Below are 26,741 nucleotides of genomic sequence, written 5' to 3'. Positions count from 1 at the left end.
TTATTTTATTTTATTTTGTTTTATTTTATACAAAGGCACCAGGAGCATGCAATGAGAATGAGACAAACTTTTCAAAAAATGGGGCTGGGTAAACTGGATAACCATACACAGAAAATGGAACTAGACCCATATTTCTCACCATATATGAAAATCAAGTAAAAAGAGTGTAAAACTTAAATCTAAGACTTGAAACTACAAAGCTCCTAGAAGCTCTTCAGGTCTGGGTAAAGATTTTTTTTGTGTAAGACCTCAAAAGCACAGGTAACAAAACAAAAATAGACAAATGGAATTACACAAAGTTAAAAAGCTTCTGCATAGCAAAGGAAATAACTAAATGAAGACACAACTCAGAATGGGAGAAAATATTTGCAAACTATCTGACAAGGGATTAACAACCAATATTTATGGAGATCAAACAAGTTAATAGCAATAAAACAAATAATTCATTTTTAAAAAGGGCAAAAGATCGAAAACATTTCTCAAAAAAAGACATACAGGGAAGGTGGGGTGGCTCATCCTCATAATTCCAGCAGTTGGGGAGGCTGAGGCAAGAGAATGGGTTGGCTTGAGGCTAGGAGTTCCAGACCAGCCTGGGTAACATAGTAAGACCCCCATCTCTACCAAAAAAAGAAAAAATTAAAATTAAAAAACAATTTTTTGTGACATGTGCCAATGGTCCTAGCTACACAAGCGGCTCAGACAAGAGGACTGCTTGAGTCCAAGTATTTGAGATTGCAGTAAGCTATAATCATGCCAGTGTACTCCAGCTTGGGTGACAGAGCAAGATCCTGTCTCAAAAAAAAAAAAAAAATAGGCATACAAATGGCCAACAGGTATATGCAAAAAAAGCTCAACATCACTAATGATCAATGAAATGCAAATTAAAAACCACAATAAGATATCCTCTGACTCCAATTAAAATGTCTTTTATCAAAAAGATAGGGAATAACACACGCCAGTGAGGATGTGTAGAAAGAGGAAACCTTGTACATTGTTGGTGGGAATGTAAATTCATGCAGTCTTCATGGAAAATTGTACAGAGTTTCTCAAAAAACTAAAAATAGAACTACCATACAATCCAACAACTTCATTACTGGGTATATATCGAAGAGAAAGAAAATCAATATATCAAAGATATAACTATACTCCCTTGTCTATTGCAGCACTATTCATAATAACCTAAATATGGGATCGACCTAAGTGTCCATCAATGGATGGATGAAGAAATGTGGTATAAATACACAATGGAATATTACTCAGAAGTAAAAATCTAATGAAATCCTGTCATTTGCAACAACATGGGTGGAAATGGAGGTCACTGTGTTAAAAAGTAAGCCAGGCACACAGAAAGACAAATATCGCACGTTCTCACCCATGTTCTCCCTGATGTGGGAACTCAAAAAGTGAATTTTATGAAGGTAGGTAGTAGATTGGTGGTTACCAGAGGACCAGAAAAGGTAGAGAGAAGGGATAGAGAGGTTGGTTAATGGGTATAACTATACATTTAGATGGAAGAAATATGACCTGTTGTTTGATAGATCACTAGGGTGATTATACTTAACAGTAATTTATTGCACATTTATAAATAGCTAGAACAAGCCAGGCTCAGTGCTCATGCCTGTAATCCCAGCACTTTGGGAAGGTGAGGCAGGCAGATCACCTGAGGTAGGGAGTTCAAGACCAGCCGGATCAACATGGAGAAACTCCGTTTCTACTGAAAATACAAAATTAGCCAGGCGGAGTGGCGCATGCCTGTAATCCCAGCTACTCAGGAGGCTGAGGGAGGAGAATCGCTTGAACCCGGGAGGCAGAGGTTGCGGTGAGCCGAGATTGTGCTATTGCACTCTAGCCTGGGCAACAAGAGTGAAACTACATCTCAAAAAAAAAAAAAGAAGCTAGAACATAATAATTCAAATGTTCCCAGCAAAAATAAACATAAACATAAAAAATAAATAAGGTGATGAATATCCCAATTACCCAGATTTGATTGCATGAACATATCAAATTACCACATACATTCCAAAAATATGTACATTTCATACGTGTTAATAAAAATAGTTTTTAAGAAAAAATCTATAAGTATGAACCAATTATTTGATAGAATGCAACTTACATTATTCAAAGTGGCTAGCATGTGAATGGGGATAAATTAAGTGTTTTCTTTTTTTCAGAAAAGGGGGTTCTAGAACAATCACAATAGCCCAAATCATGCACTGGTCATTTTCTGAGAATCATGTTTGCATACATTTTCTACAAAACTCTATGACCTTTAATTGCAGGCATTTTTAATTGCATGTAGTAAAGGAGAAAACTATGATTCAAAAGGTAATGTAAGTAATTTGGTCAAGGCTCCAAAGCTAAAAATTATCAGGGATAAGAGTCCAAGCCTACTCACTAAAAAGTTCCTGCTAGCCCGGGGGTGGTGGCTCATGCCTGTAATCTCAGCACTTTGGGAGGCTGCGGCGGTTGGATTATTTGAGGTCAGGAGTTCAAGACCAGTCTGGCCAATATGGTGAAACCCTGTCTCTAATAAAAATACAAAAATCAGCCAGGCAGGGTGGTGTGCGCCTGTAGTCCTAACTACTCGGGAGGCTGAGAGAGGACAACTTCTTGAACCCGGGAGGCGGAGATTGCAGTGAGCTGAGATCATACCACTGCACTCCAGCCTGGGTGACAGAGTGAGACCCGTCTCAAAAAAAAAAAAAAGTTCCTTGTGCTTACATTGATCATTCAGTTGTCGTCACCAAGGTTGAAGCCACGGAGCCATAGCTACTTTGCAGTCTCGATACTTTTCTGTAAAATATATTCTATTTAAATAATTTGTATAACGATAATGCTGAAGTTCTTGTTTTCTGCGTTGCTAATAAAAGCAATGTATTTTTTTTTCCTAAAAAAAAAATAGCCTCTAGGAACAAGCAAGAAGACACAAATAAACATAACAAAGATAAGTAAAAACAAGTTATTTGGGAAAATAACTTCCAGAGTTATCAAGTGCTTCTGGAAACCCGACTTTAATGTCAGTTCTGGTTCAGATGTGGCAGAATAATTGTGTCCCCAATATTCTATTTTCATAAATGGTTTCTGTTAAGAATAGCTGGAATATAACTTGAAAAGAGGCACCTGACTCTTTTAAGAAGATGCCAACACATCTTACAACACACAGGAGGTGCTAAATAGACCCTATTCGGCACTATTATTTGCTAAATAATGACCAGAGAAAAAGTCACTGTGGAAGGTAAGATAATATTATAGAGCAATGTATTAGGAAAATACATAAGCTTATATTGAATTGGTCTCTTGGACTTGAGTCCAGCTTTAAGAGCAAGAAAATATGTGAAGCTTATTCGTACCAATGGTAACTTACAGGATTTGAAGTATTTTGTCTTGTTCATTCATTCCATAAAATGTATTGATTACCTACTAGGTATCCAACACTGTTTGGACCACTGAGGATTTAATAGCACACAAAACCGCAGCAACAAAAACACAAATGAGCTATAGCTTGCATTAGAAGGGTATTCTACTGCACATTAGGATAGAGATGAGATGCTGCTCTCAGGGGGACAATAGCATCAATGTCAGCTGGTTTAGCAAGGCTTAGGTGAGCATAGTAGTAAACGCCACTCAATATGAAAGTGGGGCATGCATTCATGTACATGTGTTCATGTTGTGTTTAAACTTCATATAATGCAGCTGTTTCAATAAAGACGGGTATAATCATTAGAGACATATTTACTATAACTTGATAGTTTTGCTTCATTATTACTTCTTTAATTCATTTAGTAATTTGTTTAGATTATAAGGCTTTTGTTCATTTTTGAAACTTTCTACTTAAGTTACAGAGTTTATGAATCAGTAGTTAAGCATTTATCTTTGTATTATTAATGACATTTTTGACTTATTTTGACCAATTCCTGAGCCACAGGATTACTGAAGAGCTTAACGTTTAATTTCATGTGTCAACTTCATTGGGTTAAGGGATACCCATATAGCTGGCAAGGCATTACTCAGTAGATTCCGTAAGGAAGATCCATCATTACCCAATGTGAGGAGGCATCATCTAATCTGTTGAGGGCCCAAATACAACAAAAGGGCAGAGGAAAGGTGAAGCTGCTCTTTTCTGGAGCTCCTGGTTTTGGGCATTAGAACTCCAGTTTCTTTGGCCTTTGGACTCTGGAACTTACACATATGGTCCTCCAGTTTCTCAGGCTTTCAGCTTTAAACTGAGAGTACACCATCACCTGCCCTGGCTTCCAGACCTTTTGACTCAAACTGAATCACACCACAGGCTTACCTGGTTCTCCAGCTTGCAGCGGGCATACTGTGGGGACTCCTCAGCCTCCATAATTACTAGAGCGAATCTCATAATTATCTATCTATCTATCTATCTATCTATCTATCTATCTATCTATCTCATTCTGTTTCTCTGAAGAACCCTAATGCAGTCCCACACATCTAAAAATCTACCACTTATTAATTCCTGGCAAAGAAAAAAACATAAACATGTGTAGTTAACATCTTAGAAGGCAGAAGTGAAAAGACTATTTTATCAACTAAAATTTAAAGAAAACACTATAAATAGATATTATTCCTCCTTCCATAGCTCTTCGCTTTTTTGAAAACCAGCCTATTAAGAGTTTCATGAAATATGTTTAGTTTGTGCCAAGCAGTGTGGCTGGTGCTTAGTGTACAGTGTATATCAGAGTGTGGGGAGCAAACAAACAAATAAACAAAAATAAAACAGGCTTTCACTTTTTGCTATTACGTTATAATTTGTCTCTACTCTATGAGAAACTGAGCGACTTCTACTAATCAGAAACAGTATACCAGTTCTTGATCTCCTGCTTGTGATTATCACGATTTATTGTGAATTCTCAGGAAGGGTCCCCAGCAAGAGTTATCAATTAGTACTTTTGTATTCTATTCTTGGAGAGCAATTCTGAGTGGGCTTTTCAAAGCTCCCTTGATCTAATTCATTTGTGGGTGTGAAGTATGTAATGTTAAACTCCATATATGTCGTTATCCATTTATACTCCTTTTCTTAGAAGTCTAGTAAACCATATTTATATGAAGGATTAAATCAACACTATAAAATGGTACTATTTAAATTGCAAGTACACTTAGTGCTTTCCAAATGGATTCAACAATAATCAATATTACAGTCCAATTTCAACTCTTTTATTGTTCACGTACAAAAATAACTACAATAGCAATTTGAATATATATGGATTATTCCTCCTAGGCTTTTCCATGCCTTGCAAAACAGAGAAAATAAAGTGCCTATTTTGGACAATTTCAAATCTAGATGGAATCTAAATATCTAGAATAACATGATCTTTCCCCATAATACTTCTATTTATTTATTTTTTAAAATTTATAAAATGAAATTTTAGATAGATTGTTACATAAGTTTATTAAACAAGACTATGAAAGTTTATCCAAATCTACCAAATCCAAGCAGTCTGGAATCACATATCTGGGTATCAGCCTGAAAATGTTGCGTATTTGAATTTGTAGCCAATCAAAGTCTACAGAGAAAAATCCTCAATGGCAAAAGCAATATAAAACCTTTATTAATAATTCTTTCTTGTCAAATATATCAAGTAAGAGCAGTGCTGTAGTTAATCAATTATTAATTTATAGTTATGATTAATTTATGAAGATTAACTATAATTATTCAGTAAGCACTTAAAATAAGTTGAAGAAACCCTCTATTTGACTTAAATATAGGTAAATAGTGAGAATGAGTATATAGTGAATGTGTATATACATTCTATATCGAATTAGTGAGCCCTCCATTAATTTAGTGACTTCACAAATCTATAGATTCCATGTACTCAATTTAGTTTACTGAAAGTGAAATCTTTCTTTATGATCTGTGGTTTGAAAATAAAGGAGATGGGATCAACACGTTTTTTGTCCTGTGTTTTACTGCTCTTATCTAATGGGTAATTCCAGAAATGGGGAGCCCATGTTGCTTATATAAGCTCCTACGTCAACCCCAACAAGTATGGCTCAGAAACTTGATTATAAAGCATATGAATGAAGCCAAATCATATTCCAAAATGCTTTTAATTACAGTATCATTATGTCATTTTACATATATATGGTATTTTATAAGACATTCATAGTCTAGGTTCTTCAGGTTTTTTTAAAATTTTATTCCCCTTCAACTTAATTTTAAATTATTTTTAGTTCAGACCTTTCATATTCCCCTTCATCACGTACCCTGCTATTACAAGTTAGGATGAGAATCTAGTGATAGGAATACAAAGCAGGTGTAGATCCCCATTTGTCATAGCGACATTAACTTTTTTATCCTAGAAAATCTTTAACCAATGTAAGCACCAAGGAGATAGAAACCTGGAGACAGGCCCAGAAGCTAGAGAATTTTTACATCTGTACCATCCACAGAGATTCACTTTATGACTGTAGTGTAGAACTGTAGGATGCCAGGTAAGTTTTGTCTAATGAAATTGACTTGAAGCAATCTGTTCTGGTTGCAAGTAATGTTGGCTTGAGAAAGGCTCTAAAAACTCAAAAGTTTTCAGGAGTACAATACCATGCATAATTAATAATATTTGCCCCATTTTGCCAGGCATTTGGTGACCCTCACTGTTAGTTCCTAGACTGTATCTTCATGCTTCTGAGTTATGCTACTGAGTAATAATTCCTCTAAAACTTACAGTGCTACCTCTTCCTTCATGCATTTCTGGATATCATTTCCCCATTGTTCTGGAAAGTCTTGAGTGATACATTGGTTCGCATTTCTTGTCATATCAGGGTTTCTATTCCAGTCAAGTTAATTGCAGTGCCAGGCCCACACCATGAGTGCTGAGTGTTCACCTGACCCAGGTGAGGACAATCGAGGTTTCTCATTGAAAATGGGGGCAGTGGCTCATGCCTGTAATCCCAGCACATTGGGAAGCCAAGGCGGGCAGATCACCTGAGGTCAGAAATTCAAGACAAGCCCGGCCAACATGGTGAAACCCCATCTTTACTAAAAATACAAAATTAGCCAGGCGTGGTGGCAGGCACCTCCAATCTCAACTAATCCGGAAGCTGAGGCGGGAGAATTACTTGAACCTGCGAGGCATAGGTTGCATTGAGCCAAGACCACACCACTGCACTCCAGACTGGGCAAAAAGAGTGAAACTCCATCAAAAAACAAACAAAACAAAACAAAAAAACAAAAAGCAAAACAAAACAAAACAAAAAAACAGAAAAGAAAAAGAAAGAAAGTCTACACTTGGATAGCAGAGACTCAATCAATGGTTGGTACTAGAGCTAGAAGCTGGCTGGATAAAAGATAAATCTGAATACTGCTGCTTAGAAGACAGTTTAACATTTCTGAGTTAGCTAGATGGAGGAACCAGCTAATGGCAGTCAATGAGCTACAGAAGCTTCCTGTTTTTAGCAAGGTAGTTTTCTCAAATGGTGAGCTTCCATCATCATATAAACACATCAATATTCCCTACCTCCTATGTTTATAATATATAGAAAATCATGGGTGCAGGGATACTCTCCATTGTAACTTTGCCTGTAATGTATAAACATCTATGACTGCATTATGATGTGCTTTAATTAAAGTTTGGAGAGGTGGCATGCATGCTGCTAAGCTACTATTCCTCTATTTGTATGTGTTTCCTCCCAAAACATATGTATGGTGCTAGTGATGTATACTGGTGATTTCTTTGCTAAACACAGGTCTTCTGGAAACACAGCTGTGGCAGGACTTTATGAAATGCAAAATGATTAAAAAAAAAAAAGAGAGAGAGAGAGAGGTAAGGGAAATGTAAGTTGGAGGAGGAGGAGGAAGGCAAAGATGGCAATGTAGCTGCAGCAGATTCTCAGATGGAAGCAAATGTAAAGAATGCCATTGTCTCTTAGAGACCATAATACTAATCTCTTTGCTCCATTCCAGTTTTCATGAGGACTGCTATTCCTGTTCCTGAGTTCCATGCAGTTCCTTCATTTGAAATACCCTTTCTTTCGTTCTCAGATTATTAGAATATTCATCCTTCATGGCTAAACTCAAATGTCAATGCTGCTGGGATGCCTGCCCTAATTTCTCAAGCCCAAATTAATCATTCTTTCATCTGCACTCTTTCAGAACTACACTTATGAATTTATTAAAGATTAATTTTACCCTACCATAATTTATTGGTAATAAATGAATCCTTCCTCCACTATAAATTTCCATTAAGATAGTGATTGGGTCTAGTGTATACATGCACATACTACATGTTCTGTACACGATGGAGATAAAAATAATTATTAAAATCTTACTATTAGGCCCTGTGACAGATTTTTAAAAAAATATATCTTGAAAATATTGCATACTACTATACGAGAAAGGTATCATCCCATTTTAAAGATAAAATTAGAACTGATATATATGTATAAAACATATTTTATGTGTGAAACTAGTTAATGGTACAACTAAGAATCAAATCAAGATCTTTCTGATCCCAATACTTATGCCACTCAATGACTGCTAAAATGAATTTTCATTCATGGTTTGATTGCCTAACCAAGATGAAAGGCTGACCTTGGATCACAAAATGTTGTTTAGAATAATATGAGATGAACTAAGCCATAGTTTTATTGATGGTCATTAACAAGGCTTTGATAGTTTCTATAATCTTTCTTTAACAGCCTGGGGAATTTTCGTTGTGAACACTTCAAAGAGAGCCAGGTGATCTCATCTTATAAACAATTCTCTGCATATTTATATCAAAGAAAGGAAGACCAAGTTAAAAAAAAAAAAAAGACATTGTGACAGAGACATTGTGTTATTTCTCTGGAGTTGCACATGTCAAGCGCTCATTGAAGACAATGAAGGTGATAAGTTTATTCTTAGGCTGTCATGTGCGCAGTATTCACTGGGTGTTCATGTAGATTCCATTAATTCAAAAAGTGATAATTCAGGCTCTGGCTATTTGAAATACCTAGTCTAATAATATCATGAAACACATAGGCTTAATAATGCAACAAAGATTTTAAGTAAGACTGAGAAATTGCAGAGGAAAATAGTTTCAGATAATTAAAGTATGCTTCAAGTAAATTTGACAATGCATACATTCTACACAGGCATCATGCATTACTGTCTCCAATATTTTTCTCAAATGATTCCCCTTTGTCAACCAAAGTTTACCCTTCCAAACATTACTCATGTTTTAACTTATCCAAGCAGAATATCCCTGCTTTAAGCTCTAGTCCAATACTTTTTCATGTAATAACCTTTCTCTCTCTGATTGCCAAAAGGGATCATGCCATTCTTCAAATTCTCAGATCATTATATTTTCCTCTCTCTTATGAACTGGAAGGGAATTAACAAAGGCTATACAAATACCCTGAGCTTGGAACTGACTTTAACGCTTCTTTCCACAAATATCTGATGCTCATATAAAGACACAGAGAAATAACACATCATCCAAAACACAAATGTTATAAACACAGGAATCGATGTTTGAATCCAAATCTAACTTCAAATGCTACTCATTTAAATTTTGTCATCCTGTTGCCTGTGGTCTGGAACTCTACGCAGTTGATTTTTGTATTTAAGTAGGGCACTTTTCACAAGCCCCCACCTGGCACGTACTACATGAAAGCAAACTAAATGTTGAAACACACTACGGCTACACATAAATATACATAGTCTTATCTCTTAGTAAAACAGTCTTGCAGTCCTCATCTAAATATCAAAGTTGATTTTCACTACACAGTATTAGCAATTCACTGGAGTTACGGTGTTTTTGAAGGGAATAAAGCAACATGCCTTCCCAAAACAAAATCCATACTTAAATATTTTAAGATATTTAATAATTCAGGTCTTTTATTATTTCGACACAGTCAGCTCTTAAGACACTATTATTTCAAATTAATGAAGTTGGTTTGACAGGTACCTGTGGCTGGTGAGCAAAAAAGAATGATTCTTGACCATGCCGAGAGCCTACCCAATCCATCAGTGTTAACCCAGGCAACAGAAACACTAGGCAGCCCAGACCTTAGTACTGTCTTAAAATCATACATTTATTTGGGGGGATGCAAAGACTGTCACAAGAATGCACAGCTGACACTGAGATAGCACAGAGGTCTTAAAATTTCATGGTCTTTTTGTAGTATTCAAATTTACAAAGTCTTTTGGGGCTTGAGGAAGTCACTGACCACATTGAGCCCAGCTGGGAGGTACAGTTACAGTGCCAGAAAAATAAGAGCACCCCTCCAGCTGCCCAAGCAACCCTGTAACCAGCCTGATAAATCTAAGGCAGTGGATGTCAGCACTTGTAGTACTCAAAAACCTGTGTAAATGTTGTTTTCTAGAATCTAGGAGGGCAGTGTAAGCTTGACCATATGCACTGACACATCCCTCCACACAACCACACACAAACAGTTGCCAGCATTCACTCTTTCTCCCTGTATTTTTTCTCTCTTTCTTGCTCTCTTTCAATGTCACCTGAAAGCCATATTGGATGGCAAAGAAAGCCTGGATCATGCAGAATTCCTGCAAGCAAATTAGGATACTGTTATCAAGAGAAGCCTTAATTAAAGTCCATTGAAAAATGAACTAAATCAAAAGTTGGCAAAACTAAGTTTATCTGCTAGGTTTTCAAGAGCATTGAAGTAGAGCAAAATATCCAAGACACAGAGTGCAGTGCCTGGCACAGAGCAGGGTGCTTAATAATTATTCAATAAAGAAGCCAATACATGATGGTATAATATTGATGGGGTTGAATGTAGAGACATTTTTGTTTATATTATGTTCTATAGATGATTATCTAACATTTTAGTTGAAATTATAAGGCAGTTAATATTTTAACCAGTGATATTTATAGGCAAATATTTCCCCTCCCTTTGACAACTGAGTGTATTGTTCAGTATACAACATTATAGGATGTGACAAGAATAAAAGCTTTTTCTTCCTTTTTTTTTTTTTTTTTTTTGAGACAGAGTCTCACTCTGTTGGCCAGGATGGAGTGCAATGGTGCCATCATGGCTCACTGCAACCTCTGCCTTTGGGGTTCAAGTAATTTTCATGCTTCAGCCTCCCCAAAAGCTGGGATTACAGAGATGAATCACCATGCCTAGCTGATTTTTTTATTTTTAGTAGAGATGGGGTTTCACCATGTGGGCAAGCCTGGTCTCTTGACCTCATGTGATCTGCCTGCCTTGGCCTCCCAGAGTGCTAGGATTATAAGCATGAGCCACTGTACCTAGCTGTAAACTAACTTTTTTTTTTTTTTAATTGATCAACAAGGTACAGCCAAAACACTGCTCTAATTTATTAGGCCTAAATTCCTAAACAAAGCCATTGAATCAATAATAATAAGACTCTCTATTTTCATTGATTTTAGACAGATATTAGCTTTCATTTAAGCCCCAGATAGAAGTACCAATAAGAAATCATCATTTCTCTGATGAAGGGTGATGTATTAGAAGGTTTATCTCCATGCGATATATAACTTAAAGCAATGGAGATTAAGTTAACAAGATAGTACTCTCCACTTCAACCTAGGCCAACTATAGGCAGTTTATGCCTGAAGTGGTTCCATGAATCCCTCAAGAACCTGGTTACAGATCTCAATCTCATTATCCAACATGACTGCCCGCTCTCCAACCATCACATCTGTTTCAAAAAACAGAATAGAAAAAAAATGAATAATGGCAAATAGAGGTAAACTCCTTCTCTAATCAAGAATCAGAAATCCCACAACATTCCCCCCCCCCCTTTTTTTTTTTTTTTGAAGACGGAGTCGGCTCTGTCCGCCCAGGCTGGAAAGTGCACTTGCCGGGATCTCGGTCACTGCAGCTCCGCCTCCAGGGTTTATGCCATTCTCCGCCTCAGTCTCCGGGGGAGTGGGATACAGGCGGCCCCAACCTCGCCTTGGTAGTTTTTGGTTTTTTTTTTTTTTTTAAGTAGAGGACAGTTTTCACGTTAGCCAGGGATGTCCGGATTCTTCTGAGCCGGGATCGCCTGCTCGGGCCTCCAAAGTGGCCTGGGATTACAGGGGCTTGAGCCACTGCGTCCGGCCCCCTTTTTCTTCTTCTTAAGAACTTAATTACTAAGACAAAACTGTGAGAAGGTGTAGTCTTTGCTCATGTTTAACATGTGACCAGCCAAAAATGTTACTATTATTATTATTATTGTAGAAGGTTAAAACAAATATTGACATAGCCAAATACATGTCTTGGCCACAATTAGTATAATGTGTAATAAAAACTCTGCATTTGGGCATTCCATTCCACCAGGACAATGCCAAGACAAACCCTACACCTCTGGATTTCCCTCGCATGAGAAAAATGGAGATCCGCAAAGCTGTGGCCCGTGTGGAATTTCACATAACAAATGTCTGAAGGCCATGGTCATGCTAAGGGAAAGCAATATTCTTTTCTGGGGCCAAAGATGAAAATGGTCATGTGGTAAATTACTATAATTTGTGTCTTTTCTTCTTTGCTCATAAAGCAAGAATGTGTTTTTCTATTTTTATGCCTAGAGTTAAAGCCCATTTAATTCAGTTAAAATCTATGGGTTAGTCAACAAGATTTAAAATTGAATACTAACTGATAATTCACTTACTTAGTCATTTCACATCCATAGGGGCCCCCCAAAAAGTTATTAGAAACCCCACACACTCAACACACACATACACCGAACACTGTGAAAGTCACGATTCCTATGTATCAAGGACAAGACTGAATGTTAGTGAAGACGAATACAGCTTCCAATATTTGAAATAATCTATATCACTTTAAAATATTTTATATAACCTCTATCACGTCTAAGAAAATAACAACATGTAGCTCCCACACAGGAAGCAATTTATGATAGTGGGATACAACTGTAAACTATTACTCCAAATTGCAGGGTTCTTTTTTTTTTTTTTTTTTTTTTTTGAGACGGAGTCTCGCTCTGTCGCCCGGGCTGGAGTGCAGTGGCCAGATCTCAGCTCACTGCAAGCTCCCCCTCCCGGGTTTACGCCATTCTCCTGCCTCAGCCTCCGGAGTAGCTGGGACTACAGGTGCCCGCCACTTCGCCCGGCTAGATTTTTTTTTTTTTTTGTATTTTTTTTAGTAGAGACGGGGTTTCACCGTTTTAGCCAGGATGGTCTCGATCTCCTGACCTCGTGATCCACCCGTCTCGGCCTCCCAAAGTGCTGGGATTACAGGCTTGAGCCACCGCGCCCGGCCTAAATTGCAGGGTTCTAGACCTGCCTCTGCCTCAAACTTTTTCAGCTGTTTGAGAAAGTTAAATAAGTTCTCCCGGGCTTCTTTCCTCCTCCGTAAAATCAAGGAGGTGAATTGGTTTCCTTAGGGACCTTCCAGCTATGACACTCCATGGACACATGGATTTTGTTGTCGCTTTCAATCAAGTTTAATTTTCTTCAAGAATCCATCTTTTCACCTTTGGAAATTTGTTTCATTTTACAGGTCTTAAAATTTATGTCTGAATCTCATGGCCTCAATATTCCCAAATCCTTCTTTTAGTTTTATACTTATAGTCAGCAAAGGTTCTATTTTTAGCAATTTCCCAAAGGAATTGAAAGAGAGTCTTATCTTTGGCTCATTACCTCTGCGAGCCGACTCACTGATGCCTGCTGTTTCTACACCCCGTGCCCATCTCCTGCCTGTAATTGTCAACAAGGTCAGCACAGGTTTGTCACCTCTGTCAAATGGGGGAATCAAAATGAGTTTTCTCATGTTGAAAGCTGACTTGGGTTTGGGTCCCTGGAGCTCAAGGTTATTCCACACCGACTAAATAAAATGCCCCACTAAACAGCTACCAAAGAAACACACAAACAGGGGTTTTGTAGTTTCATTTTCATTTCTATGTCTTCCAAATTAAAATTCCTAGTAAAAGGAAATCACAGCTGTTTCCAGATTCAGTAACTCAGTATCTGTGCTTATGTCAAACAAAGCCAAGTTTAAATACAGTTTTGTTGTTTTGTTTTCTTTTCTATTGCTATGAAGTTGTAGGCCTGGCAATACTATCAGAAGCTCAACTAGACAACAGAGGTAAAATAAAATAAAATAGATTAAAACGAGTGACTGAATAACGGGTTTGGGGGTTCCTTCAGCAGTCATGATATAGTCGCCTTTGCTTCCTGTTTCATAGACGCTGGACTGTAGCTTCATGATAAGTTTGACACACTCTCAAATCATGCACATACATCAGCCATGCCACAGGCCCTCGACTAAGATCTTGGCAATCATAAGGAATACCCTCTGTCTCCATCTTTAATATCCTATATTTGACTATTGGAACTGAATTGCAGACTATTCTTTAGTATATTTTATCTTGATTTTTCTCCAAAGTTGTGGCTGTTTGCTGGTGGATAAATTCAAGAGATGGTTCGAATATTCCCAATAGTCTCAGTAAATGAACAGACATTACACTTTGTAATTCAAAAATTTTCAAATTGATTTTCAGATTGATATTTCAGAGGAAATGCAAATCCATTATAATCTTTTTAAGCAAAATTTATGCTGTCTTTTCTAGTAAAATGGGAGGAAAATATTTATTTATGACATCCTATGTGATAAGAATCAAGTCAGATACATGGTAAATATTCGTTTCTTTTAATTCTCACATTTAAAAATTTGTGAAACAGCTTTAACATTGATGAAATTACAATGCTGGGAGATTGTAAATTTAAAGTTAGTCAGTCCATAAAGGAGAATCGCTGCAATTCAATTCCGGTGTGGCTTAACATCTGGGATCTCTCCATCAGCCGAGTTATGCTCATTCCAACTGGCTCAGTGTTTCTGCCAGTTAGCTAGTTAAGCCCTCCTTCTGTGACCTCACTAACCGTCTTCCCCACTGCTTGCCCTTCATACCTGTTTGCTATTGCTGACAATTCTCCGGGACCTTTTTCACTTTTCCTGATCTCATCACAGCCAGGGTCCTACATTTGATCCTGATTGTGGCACGTGGTGCTGGTATACTTGGATTTTCCTAAGAAGTTAGAATCACTTTGCATCATTGGTATTTTGTGCTGTTTCAGAAAAAACATTCTGCTAAACCAGGACTTCTCAGGGCCAACAAGGACTGAGTTTTCATTGACCAGGTCTTGCTGAATCAAGGACCTGGGTAGCTGAAAAGCAGGACAGTTTACACCCTGGACACATACATTCTTTCTGTATTTACTTTTATTAATTTCTCTTTTAAAAATTTATCTCTATTTTAAGGTTGCCAACTTGTCAACTTTCCAATTTTTTTTAGTCATTGCCTTTGGAAAGCCAAGAAATTTTGCAGACTCTGATACAGCTGAATATCATCAACTAGAAATATCATTTTGGGGAAGAGAATTTATACATTTCACTCCTTTTTTATCTGTGTTGAACTGCAAAAGGTGGAAAATTGAATCCTATGCTACTATCCGGTCAACAAATGTGCCCACGCTAGCAATGCTTTATGATGGCTTTTCAGAGCTGTAGCAAGTCCAATCCATGATTAAATACAAATTTTAACCTTCTTGCTTCACACAGAAAATGAGATTTGTGCTGTGGGCTTTTTTTCTAAAATGTTGAACCCAGCAGAAAGTCTCATCTTGCCATCCAGTTTTCCTTTCTACCATTTCTATTTGCATTTCATTAGCATAATGTTGAAAAATGGAAGCAACCAAATTTTTTTTCATAACTGAGCAGTGAGAGAAATGGAATATCCTGCATTCTTTTCAACTGCCTATTACTTTAGGATAGGCCAGTGTGGTGCATTAAATGATTACAAATTGACTTTTTTCTCATGCTTATACTCTTTCCATATTCCCTGTTTCTAACCGTACATATTATATAAGGAGCAAAGCATTCTGAAATCTGTATCATCATTATTTGTAAACTCATATATTACTGAAGAGTGTGTATATGACATCTAAGAAGTATCCTGCCTTTTTTGAAAGCCTGCTACTTAATAGGTCTTATCTATCCTATGTGGACATAGTTCCTTGCCACAATTCACATTGCATAAAGATTAATGCCCTAGTCCAGCCTTAAGCTACTTTATTTATATTGCTAAGATATCTTGATATGAGAATAGGCATTTTAGAAAACTCATGCTTAAATAATTAATGTAAACTGTAACATGCCCACCCTCTGAGCCTAGAAACAGTGGCTCTTCGATCTTAAGAGCCCTTGTAAAGAATAGCTACATCTGCATTGGCTCAGAAATATTCAGATAATATATATGAATAACTTTAGGAATTTGCAAAAGTGAGTAACTTTTCTTTTAGGATTACAATAACCGTATGCTTAATGAGTTCTTGTGGGTTGCAACTGTGTGGCAGAGTCCAAATTTTATAATATCAAACTGGCCAATGTATACATTTGACCAAAAATGCATCTTCAAATTGAATGCATCAAAGACAGAGGGCATGTGTCCTGTTTGGAGTGCTGGTGGAGATATGAGTTAATTTATATAAAACGACACAATGAATTTGCTCAATCTTAAAAAAAATAAAGCTGACCATGCATTTACAATTTACTTCGGCTGCTAACCTGTGATTAGTGCATCATTAGAGACCTCTATCATAAACCATTTGCTTAACAAAATAGCCTGAATAGCAAGGACTCCAGATTTTTCCTTTTAGATATTCCTTTAAAATTTTTATTTTATTTTTAATTGACAATTATTGTACATATTTACAGGTTAGAATGTAATATTTAAATACATATTTACATTATGGGATGATTAAAATACACTAATTAACACATCTATGTTTTTATCTTTTGTGGAATAGATTTGCCTAAACCTATAAAATGGCAAGCCACAGCCCAGTGCAGAAAATTCCGTTTAGCAGTGAGACTACAAGTCATGTTTTGTTTTTGTCTGTGTTTTATATATGGGGATGTATTAGGACACAGAGATGTGCTGAGTAGCCTCTTTTCCAAGAGAACATGTAAATGAAGCTTGATGTCATAGTTTAGTAGTACATTCTGGTGGCTGACAGCATCCTCATAGGACTCTCCCAGACATAGGTATGGAAAGGTCTGGTGCTAAAGGCTGGTTCTGGGACCCAGAAGTAGGGAAAGGTATCTTACATGATGCCACCAGGGAAAGGCTTCACGAGAAGTAAGAGATTTTTCAAGAACAGTGTCAAGGCTGGAAAATTGGAACAAAGACTATCTTAGAACCAGGTAGAACTGGTCACTCAATTAGTTTTTCCCCAGACTGTCACTTCCTTTCTCCATATTTCTCAGTCATCTATTTGAGAATCACAGAATGTGAACAAAAGCAGCTCATCTTGAGTGATGTTCCATCCAGACAGGAGTGAGGCCTGTTTAAATAAGACAGGGTCTAGAATGTTTATTTCCACCAGTGTTCATGTTCTCTGCAGAGCCCTCAGTGACCTCTGACACTTTTATCCGACTTCCACTTGGCTAGTTTTCTATGTTTAGTGGAGTCTTTCTGAACAGAATCATTTGCTAATCACAATCTCTTTCTTGTTTAGCTTCAATTTCTAAGGCACAGGATAATAGTATTTAAGAATTAGTCCCTTATGCTTCCAAATACTGTAATCATGCCTCCAGGATCAACTGCCTAACAAAAGCCACACAAAAGACTAACGTTGAACATTTCAGGTGTCTTACACTGGCATCTATCAGAAGCAGAGCCTGGATGACGGATTCAGGTACCACTGAATGTGTTAAGAAAATGCTCCTAGGAAGAACTATTAATAGCAAAGGAGTGAGGAGAGCCAGTCTAAGAGGGAGAGAAGCCAAACAAAGAAGCGATTTCAGGTGAAGCCCCAGATGCGCCATCATCCCCAGTAGAGCTTTGAAGAAGAAATTACACCTGCATTGACCACATTCTGAGAGAAAGGAGGTGGGCTGTTGTACTCCCCCACCAGTCATGGGGTGTGGGCCAGCCTGGAATCGGGGGAAGAGAGATGGTAAGTTCTCAAGAGTTTCTGGGTCTTGCCATGGGTATGGAAGCTCCAGTGCCCAAAGAGCCAGCCTCAGAAGTTTGCAGGTGTAAGATGTTAAGGGCAAAGCACAGAAAAACTGAATCATGGGCCCAGAGATGTGCTAAAATGAATGTCATGGGATCTTAGCAGGCTACCAACCATTTTATCCATAAAAAGAAGGACTTGAATTATGTCAAATGTTGATAGACAGACACACAGAGATAGATCTTTGTGCAGAGAAGAAGGCTTTGAAGTAAGAGTAGAAAACCACAGCTGCACTAAAAAAGGTAAATGGTGAATTTAGCATCTTTATAGAAATTAATGGAGACATAATAAAGTTAGGTTCCTCAATGTAGATAGGCAGAACTGTCACTTGCATTATTGCAACTGAATTGATGAACTCAATTGAGTTTTTAGGATAAAGCCAACCTATGAAATGCTTTAAATTCTTCACAGACCTGATACATGGGTCATAGAGTCTCACATGTTAGAAAAGGAAGAATCTTTGGGGTCTATCTGGCCCAGGTGATCCTATGGGTTGTGTAGACAAACTGAGATTCAGAAATGGGAATAACTTTTTGCAGGCACATAGCAAATGTGATGTCATCACAAGTTATTATAAAGAGTGCTCTAGGACTCATTGCTATTACTTGGTTGCAGTCCTTACCATCTTTCATCAGGATTCCTAAAACACGTAACCAATACCAGGCTCATTACCATCCAATCCATTCTCCACATTGTACCAAGGGCTAAAGCTGTTCTTTTAAACACTTTGGTTGCTTTATTTGTATTAACTGTGGCCCTTCCTTCTCATGTACTTCTCTATCTCTCTAGTCTCCCCTCCCAACCCTAATTCCCTGTAAATCTACATTGAATATACCAATGTACTTGTTTATTTGAAAATGTTAATGTTCCTTTATGCTTCCATATCTTTGTACTGGCTGTTCTCTTTTAGAACAGTTTCTGCACTTTCCTAAGCTTTAACTGGCTAAGTCTAATATGCATAGAAATGTTTTTGGCCTTTGTGCTCCCACAATCCGTGCTTATATTTCTTCTACCAGAGGGTACATCACTGGTTATTGTCATATTCTGTTGAAATCCTTGTCTTTCTCAGCAGAGTGCATATATTTCCAGAACACATCTTGTGTCTATTCATCATTAGAACAAAGTACCTGGCACATATGAAACATTCAAGTGTACTAATTATTGAAAATATGATGATGATAATACACATACTGTTGATACACTATTGATCTCTGGAGGATCCAGAAGAGCCACTTCAAAGTGACTATAAAATGTAAAGGTTGGAGTAATAAATCTGAGTAATAATCCTCTATTTCCCATAATTCACATTGTTAAGAACTTCTCATTGTATTTTGCCACTCAGTAATTGAGGATTCCCATTCAGAATCTCACTGGGATGCAGCTGCTTGTACACATAAATATCCCACTGGAAGGCTGAAGGTTGCTTAAAGGCCCAGAAAACTGAGGTTCTATATCTTTGCATCTCTACTCTTAAGGATACTTTCCATTGCAAGCAGCAACCAGCCAATCCATGAAAGAGAAGTTCTTGGCTCATCTTATTGGGAAGTCTAGAGCTGGTAAAAAGAAAGGCACTGTCACATAATGTATATCAAGCACCTCAAATGGTATCTTTGATGTTTGCTCTTCTTTCTCAACTCGGATGCCCTTAGTTTTCATCATTACGTGAAGGCCCTGTGATAGACACTGGACTTAGACTACTGTTATTTTCAAAGGGAATATCATTGGAGATGAAGGATCTAAAGGTAAAAGGTGTCCTGGTTCCATAAAAAGATTCCCCAAGCCCCAAAATTCTTATGTAAATGTACACGTGCGTGCACACACACACACACGAGAGAGAGAGAGAGAGAGAGAAAGTTGAAGTGCATTTCTGCACATATGCATAGAATTTTTCAGAGAGAAAATACCCTATCATAAGTGGGATTATTTAGTCTCACGAACATACATGGAATCTTGGACAATTTTCAGGATGACTATCAGGCCTACAATCCTCCTATTTGGCATGGCTTTTATAAAATGGAATATTAGGGTTTTCAAAGACACTGCATGTCACTTATTTATGTATTTATTTTAAAAAATTTCATGTAGACTTTGATGATACCAGTGGAAGCTGTCCAAGGAGATATATTCAAAAGTTTCACATAGAGATATTTTTTACATATCAGAGAGTGGTATCTTAATTTGAAAGTAAGTGAACTAGAAGCTATGAAATCCTGAGCTGATATTTAAAATGGAGACTTGGGTCAAATTTACCTCTTACTAGTTATATGACCGTGAGAAGTCATTTTAATCCTCCTGTATACAGTTTATCTATCAGCAAAATAAGGATAATAGCCACCTCATGGAGTTGTTATCAGCAATGTCTAGTAGCAGTAAAAGAGAGAAAGGTGCTGATGTATTTTTTTGTGTATGTGTAGATTATTAATATTTTATTAATCAAGATTCTGGGTGAAATTTTAATTCATCTCTTTTCACACTTGTTGTTTATGTCTTAAATAGCTTGATATTCTTAGCACAGATTTGCAAGCATTCTTTATCTTGTTTGTTTTCTAGGAATAAGTGAAATGAATTTAGGGAGAGAGAGACAAGAGAAGAAAATCATGATTCAAAGAGCTGATTTTTATGCACTTAGAACACATGAAGTTACAAATATTATTCAAAATATATATTATTTCCACTAAAAGCCCTTGGAGATATAACAAAGTGCCAATTGTCTTCACAGATTAGCCTCATCATAAAATGTATATGCTGGGAGGACCCGTAAAAGCAAATAATAGAGGATGTAAAATATGCACAATGTACCTCTTCTTGTGTCCCTTTCTTGTTCTCATGGAAGACATAACTAATCCATTTTCAGGTACCTTGCTTCATAGTTATTTTCTATTACTCTATATTATGCTTCCTTTACAATGCCATACAAATAATATCAATCTACCATCCCAAAGTAATCCAACCTGCATATGGTACTGATGAAAATTGGAATCAACTGCCTAGGGGCAAACAATAACACACAACAACAACAAAAGCAGGGCCAGAGTTAGAATATAGACTTCCTGACACCCATTTATAAGGAAAGGATTTAAAACAAAGTTACAAAACCAAAACAAATGTTAGGAACAAACGTGCATGTGGTGACCTTCAGACTTAAGTTCCTTTGGGCATCAGATAAAAATCCTATGCATCTGCTGTATTAACATATCATGGAGAACACTGTCTGTGCTGGTTACAGAAAGAAGTACCAAACAAGATGCAATGTATATTCAATCAATAAACCATGTTGTAAAGAAAAATGTTCAGCTAGAATTTGGCTTGGAGGAAAGTAGGCTCATTTCTTCTTTTTTAATTTAAGAGTTAACAAAGGCTTTCTTTTTCTTCAGTTGATAGGCTTTCTGATAAACCAGAGATGTGATTTGATTATGTATGTGGGTTTTCTACTGGGAGAAAAGTAACCTTGATAATAGACCAACTCAATATTGTACAATAATCTTGTTTGCTAACTTTTCAAAAAGACTCTGTAAGAAGAAAACACTGTTATGGGTGAAACCCATATATTATTTATACGCCTAAAAATAGTCTAATTGTTTTTAAATTTACAAGTTTAACAAATCGCTGAGTCTTGGATTGGGGAAATAACTCACCCAGGGTCACATAACTGGTGGCAGAGCCAAGGATACAGTATTGATTTATATGACTCTGCAGCCCACGCCCTCCCTAGCAAGGAGGATACACGACATCTCCATGTGGGGGCTGTGTATTGATATGGTTTGCTCATGTCCCCACCCAAAATCTCATCTTGAATTGTAATCCCCATAATCCCCACGTGTCAAGGGTAGGATCAGGTTTAGGTAATGAAATCATGGGGCCAGTTTCCCCCATGCTGTTCTCATGATAGTGAGTGAGTTCTCACAAGATCTGCTGGTTTTACAAACATCTGGCATTTTCCCTGCTGGCATTTATTTTCTCTGCTGCCACCTTGTGAAGAGGCAACTTCCACCATGATTATAAGCTTCCTGAGGTTTCCCCAGCTATCAGAAACTGTGAGTCAATTAAACCTTTTTCCCTTATAAATTAACCAGTCTTGGGTATTTCTTCATGGCAGTGTGAGAACAGACTAATACATGTATATTACACTAGATTTGTTTATAATGTGCTCAGTTATAATGATATACATATCTCACTGTGTATATGATTTCATGGCAACACACTTAAATTCAAAACTCTTTGAAAGCAATACATACAGGTGCATAACTCTTAGCTGTTTAAGATCAAATAAGAAATAAGTGGTTGAAATTCTTCTAAAAAACTTTTGAAGTTTCTTATGTGTGAAATATAAATATCTAAATAAATGTACTATTATAACATTGTCATATGTACTAAATATATACTAAATAATTTAGTATATATACTATTTTATATGAATTGCTATGTGCACATGATTAGACGATTATAATTTATACAGTACCTCCTCAAAAACATTCCTAGAGCTGTTTTGAATTTGCAGGTGATGCAATAGAAAGCTCATGGTTATATATAGCTTATAGCTCCACCTGCCTAATACCGTTAAGAAAGTCTTAGTTTTGCTTCTCTAAATTGGAGCGATAATGCCTGCATTAAGGAAGAGTGACATATAGATGGAATGAGATACGGTATATGAAAGTGCCTGGCTTGTAGTTGCTCCATAAGTATACCAGATGTACGTTAGAGTATATATTAGGTATATTGGGTATAACCAGGAATTCTGAAGATAGTTGAGAGAACAGAAATTCACAGAGATTAAGAAATGGTGCAGAAGAAAGGAAAAGACAGATTGCAGTGAGACAGAATGTGTGGTGGAATCAGAGAATGAATATTATGTTCCCAGTACTTAGCAAGGACTCAACAAAAAGGCAGCCACTGTTATAGAGGAACTTTCCAATGTCTACACATGGGAGATTGCAAATAGTCACTATGTTTTCTTTCCACCAGTCTCCCATCCAACAATGTCTCCCACCATGCTGACCTACACTATGAAGTTTCCCTGTGACTCAGACTTCGAATGTTTTGAATTGCCCTTGTTCCCTCACTCCCAGCAGAGTCATTGAATATGATGTATCTTCTCTGTAATATGGTTGTACTCAACCATCACTAAATCAGTTTGTACTCTACTTGTTCTTCTCACCAGAAATGTTATTTCCTCTAAGAAGACTTCATGGAAACTGTTTATGAGGACAAATAATTCATTATATACTCTTACAGCATCATTTATTTTCTTTAAACATTTATAAAAATTGTAACTCTATATTTATCTAGATGAGTATATAGTAAAGTATGTCCACCTATTAGTCTGTAAGTTCCAAGAAGACCAGGTCCTCAATGAGATGTGCTCACTTTTGTGTCTCCAGCATGTAGCGCTGTGTAGCACATAATATTCACTCAATAAATCATAGCAAAAATAAATAAAGGAACTACTCAGATTTGTATCCAGTCCTTCCAACTTTCTTTCAAGTGGAATTAATCCTATATTTCATGAGAAACACTTTATTATCAATATCTGCTCTATTACAGTTTTGTGGAAGGAGCAGATTTCTATCTTCTCTTATCTGACTTATAAAAATAGGCACTGGCTGGGTAGTCAGAGAAAATCAGGCACGGACACTACTTTACACATAAGCCTGATAATTTATGAAATTTACTGAATGACTAGCCAAGAATGTTTGTAAATGCAGATGTTGCTCTGATGCCTGACTTGTAATATTTGTGAAAAGCTTATGTCTATTCACTGGGAAACCCCTCTCAAATCTATCTAATTGCAGAGATGGTATGGGTTAGGGATATAAATGGAAATAAGACATATGAAATTAGTCTCAACCTAGTGTTCTGGACAAATAAATAGATCTGGGATGCAAAAACCAAATCTTCTCATGTCAAGAAACTTTTAGAAAATTTCTCTAAAAAGACAGATCTTAATATTAAAGTCTACCTCATAGACTCTTTATTTTGTGGACAGGAGAAAGAGGAGGAAAGATTGCTAAATCCAAAGAGTAAACAGTAACATTCTACAGTTCAGATAATTATTCCAACTCTATTTCAGCTTATTGATAATATATACCTAAATCAATGTTAGAACTGAAGTCAACGAGGCCCACTGCTCTTAGTAAAGAAAATGCATCTAGATAGTTACATAACTGCTCAGTCCACAATTTTATCTGCAGTATATGCTAATAGTTCTCTCAATATTGCTGTATCATTTGCTAAATTGGAAAGCACAAATTAGGTTTTCTCATTACTCCCTAAACCACTGGCCAAATTATGGTGTTTTGAAAATATCTAACTCTGTCAGTTTTCATCAATTGATCACATGTAATAGTTTCTTTGATTAAATAAATTAAACGAGATTTGTGGCTGTCAGGTTTTCATTCGGCTTTTCCAATCATTACCTACATTATATTTCTGTGCATACAGCTATGTTAATTTGCTAGACAATGCATGCAGAGGTTGGGATAAATTATTAAAATTTGTTAAGGATGTGTATGATTCAAGGTTGTATTTTATAAAATGAAGAACACACTTTATAGTAGTATTGCCAAATATTACTAACAACAAATGAACTTGAGCATGGTCTTGTCATGTGTCTATAGACATACGGTGCTTGCCCATGTCTCAGTGATAAAATATTTTCTTATTCCCACAAGCGCAAACATTTGTAATAATGAAACAAGCTTCTTTGCCACTAGTATTACACAGTACAGCTCTGCTAAAGGGTTTCTTTCCATTCTAGGTTTAAATGTCACCTCCTCTTGAGGTCTCCTATTCAGCTCACCTGAAGGACTCATTTTCTTCTCTGAACCCTTCCACTATGTTTCTCCCTCTCTTTTATATACGATCTTTTTTTCACCTTTGAAGACAGTTATTTGGTTGACTGGGTTATTCCTACCAAAGCATGTAGGAATCCAGGATTGCCTCTGGATTCCTCAGCACTGATTTTAAAAACATTCACAATTGTGTAGAGTGCTGCAATAAACTTAGAGGTTCAGGTATCTCTTCAAGATATTGATTTTCTTTCCTTTGGAAGAGAAATATCAGTACCCAAGATATAGAGTCAACCTAAGTGTCTGACAACAGATGAACAGTTAACAAAACATGTGGTATATACACACAATGGAACACCATTCAGTCTTTAAAATATGAAATCCTGTTGATGAAGGACATGCAAGCCCCCAAATGGGGGCTTAGCCTGTGAGGGTTCTAAGATTCTCTCAGGAAAAAATTCAAGGGCAAGCTGGGGTTGTTAAAAAGCAATCTTTCCTTGTACCGAAGCTGTTCCATGTGGAGCAGGGCTAAGAGGCAGTGTGTCTGGAGTCAGGCAAGGTATGGGTTCTTGGCAACTATATTTATACCCACATAAACCCAGGTTCAATGACATGCAAATTAAGGGGTGGATTATTTGGATTTTTCTGGAAAAGAGGCCATAACTTCCAGGTCATTGCCATGGAAAGGGGAGATAACTTCCCATTCATTGCCATGGCATTTGTAAACTGTCATAGCACTGGTGGGAATGTCTTATGCTGATGAGCAATGAGGACAGCTAGGGATCACTTTCATTTCCATTTGCTGCTTCCTGCTAGTTTCTTTACTTTATCCTATCTGGCCCAGATCCTGTTTTGGTCAGCAGGGTTGTGACTAGAAAATAAGTTCTGCTGGTCTCCTATGTTATTCCCCACCTCATTAAATACTCCTCTTTAATATTAATAGGGCTGCAGCAGGGCATATGTCCACCTTCTGTAACTGCTTCTTGCTGATTTTATGGGTGTAGTCCCTGACCTGCATTGGAGGAGTAAACTTTTTTTGGATACCTGATCCAAGGGGCTCAATGGAAGGATGTCTTAATTTTCCAGTTCAGAAAATGGGGTGCATTGAAATCCTTGTGCCAGCATCATCTTTATGTGAAATCTAGAAGATACAAACTTGACTAGAAGGCTGCAGAAGAAAATTAAAATCCAAAGCAAGAGAAAAATTAATGCTCCTGTGCCCACGTTATTTATTTATATGTATGGAAAAAAAAACAGTCTTAAGTTTTCTAGGGTTTATAAGTGTAGGTTATGGAGTTCAACTTTTCTGTCTGCAGGGACTCATAAGAAACAGGTTTAATCATAGACAAGTATACTCAAGTAGTGACTTTCTGAAGTTTAACAGCAATGGGGATACTTACTAATATCTGATAATGAAAGGCACTTTTATTTTGGTTGTAATTTATTATCAGAGCATCTTTTATTTTACATTTGTTATAATTTTAGTATGACTTAATCTTTCAGTTGAACAAGGAGCTATTTTTTTTTCCTTTGTGGAAAAGGGGAATAGTTTGTTTTCAATACTTTTGAAAGGCATCGTGAACCTGGCGTAAATATCAAGGGTGGCATAGTGAAGTCTCCTGTAATGGCCTAAGTTAGTTTTTCAGGTTTCTTTGGGACTTCCTTTGGCCAAGGGACACAGGGTGAAAAGATTTATAGCCAATTAAACATTCTAGGCCAGACAGGAATGGAGGTGAGCAGACACTGATTAACACTTAAAATCCTTTTAAGCAATATAAGAATCAAAAACTAAAATCCAGAAATAAGGTTACACTTAAAAAAAAACCAATCAAATTATACCTGGAGAAAGATTGCTTTTACAGACCACTAAGATTAAATATTTTATCATCAGGCCAAAATAACACTCAGAACTGGAGAGAAAAAGTTATAAAAGCTGACAAAGAAGCTAAAGGAGACAGCCATTACCCCAGGCCTTTCTTTTTTGAGATAGAGTCTCGCTCTGTTGCCA

Source organism: Rhinopithecus bieti, unplaced genomic scaffold (genome assembly GCF_001698545.2).
Source record: "Rhinopithecus bieti isolate Rb0 unplaced genomic scaffold, ASM169854v2 scaffold_18285, whole genome shotgun sequence".
NCBI lineage: Eukaryota > Metazoa > Chordata > Mammalia > Primates > Cercopithecidae > Rhinopithecus > Rhinopithecus bieti.
This window is presented reverse-complemented; position numbering follows the sequence as displayed.